Raw genomic sequence first — 1,616 nt, forward strand, 5'->3', positions numbered from 1 at the left:
CCAATATTTACCACTAGGGTAGAATGCAGAATAGAACAGTTGATTGAAGGTTAGTGTAACTCTATAGTGCATCACAGAGGTCAGTCTCTTCCCCCTCATTATGCAGGCTGACTTGTTCACAGTGAACTGTCCTCCAGCGATAGTCAGCTGTAATCACCGACGCAGACATGATGTTAATACTCTGACAGCACCTTGGCTGATTTGGTTAAAGTGTTTTCCCCCTGGTTATAAAAACGTCTCAAAATTCTGACACTGAGGTGTGAGACACAATGTAACAGGCTCTCATAATCCCGAAGTACAATAAATTTTACTGTATTGTTTTTTAAATTTGATCCTGTGAACATTGCATGTCCCTCCTTCCTCATTACCAAAACATCTCAATGTCACCAACAGTATGTACATTTGTAATTACAACACTTCACTGTTGCATTTCTGAGTTGTGACATTGTGAACAGGATTATTCCATGCTGAAAAGAGAAGAAAAGAATCACAACATTTCGGCTGTGGAGCCTTCTTCAGGTGTGAGAAAGACAGGGCAGTAAGCAAAGATAATTTTCTTTTTATCTTTGCTGACTACAGTTTATCTTTGATGACAACATCAAAGACATTAAGTATTTTTTACTGCTAACAGCTCCACATCAACTTCCTTTTATATATAACCTGATCAGATCTCTCAACTCCCAACTCTTCCAGTTTCTCACTTCAGAGAAGGATAAAACATTCAATCATCCTCTACAGAGAAAAACCATCAACACCCCTACCACCTCCACCAATCCTAACCTTGTTGTTACTATACCCTCTGACCTTTCCCTTTCACCCCTTTGCATCCTCAGCTAACATATTTTAAAATTACAATAGACTGTATAGTATTTATGTTTAAAATCAAGGTAAATATGTCAAAATATCAAAATCCAACTGCACAGTGCTATCGTAACAATGCTTGTCAAGTTCTCAAACAAACCTGCATTGTATTTTTAAAATATTTCAGCAGAGGATTCAACTGGAGTATAAATGACGATTCGACGATCATTTTTCTTGGGTGAATATGGTTTTCTGCGGAGTTAAGATGTTGGGCATTATTGGACATTTCCTGGTGATCCTGACACGTGTTTAACACTCGCATTTGTTGCAAATATTAAAATGGCTGTGGTTTCGCTGAGAAATCCAATCGACTTTACATCGCCGAAGAAATTCGTCCCTGGGTGGATTCGAACCACCAACCTTTCGGTTAACAGCCGAACGCGCTAACCGATTGCGCCACAGAGACTGACTTGTAGGTTCTGCTCTCGAATCACAAATTTCCGGTTAAAAAAAAATCTCTTACCGTTTATTGTGCCAGCCGGTAATATTTCTTCTGCACTGATAACCAAGAATTGGATTTCATTTTCCGCAAGCTGTGTGAATTTCATCAAAAATAAGTTTTCCAGAAAGGAAATGAACACATGCATTTAACGAAATCAAGCCCTTTGTGAGTGCCCAAAATGGTACGTTCTGTACTACAAGAAAGGAAGAAATACACGGCTGGGATTTGAATTTCGTTTTTTTTTTGTTTAATAAAGAGGCGCTTTAACCAACTAAGCTACGGTGACAGGAGAACCATCACCTTTTACAGCCAC

At 38.9% G+C, this 1,616-nt stretch overlaps 1 non-coding gene across 1 annotated transcript; it reads right to left on the bottom strand.

Moving 5' to 3' along the window:
- Nucleotides 1–1,193: 1,193 nt before the first annotated feature.
- trnan-guu (transfer RNA asparagine (anticodon GUU)) lies at nt 1,194–1,267 on the bottom strand. Its single transcript has one exon. It is a non-coding gene; the product is annotated as a tRNA-Asn (tRNA).
- Nucleotides 1,268–1,616: the final 349 nt, after the last annotated feature.

This window comes from Atractosteus spatula, unplaced genomic scaffold (assembly GCF_055471065.1).
Source record: "Atractosteus spatula isolate fAtrSpa1 unplaced genomic scaffold, fAtrSpa1.hap1 Scaffold_115, whole genome shotgun sequence".
Classification (NCBI taxonomy): Eukaryota; Metazoa; Chordata; class Actinopteri; order Semionotiformes; family Lepisosteidae; genus Atractosteus; species Atractosteus spatula.